This window comes from Plasmopara halstedii, assembly GCF_900000015.1.
Source record: "Plasmopara halstedii genome assembly, contig: Scaffold_1583, whole genome shotgun sequence".
In the NCBI taxonomy this organism is placed as follows: domain Eukaryota; phylum Oomycota; class Peronosporomycetes; order Peronosporales; family Peronosporaceae; genus Plasmopara; species Plasmopara halstedii.
In genome coordinates this window covers 824,766-825,032 of record NW_020188494.1, presented here as the reverse complement: position 1 = coordinate 825,032, position 267 = coordinate 824,766, and positions in this window count along the sequence as shown.

Below are 267 nucleotides of genomic sequence, written 5' to 3'. Positions count from 1 at the left end.
TCGTGCGGCGCTGGCAGTCCATGCTGAACCGATTCGTTCTGAGCCGCAAGCATGACAATGACGCGAAGCATGTGCAGGCGAGTTCTAGTACCTGCGGCGCAGAGAAGGCGGTTTGGGCATCCCAAGCCTTGAAGCGCAGCACAAGCGACAGCGACTCACACTACTTCTACAATTTATACAAGCGATGATCGTTACGGGCGAGCGGAGCTGGACCACAGCAAGCGTTGAGGTGTTGAAGTCGGTGCTCCTTCTGTACGATGGCGTTCG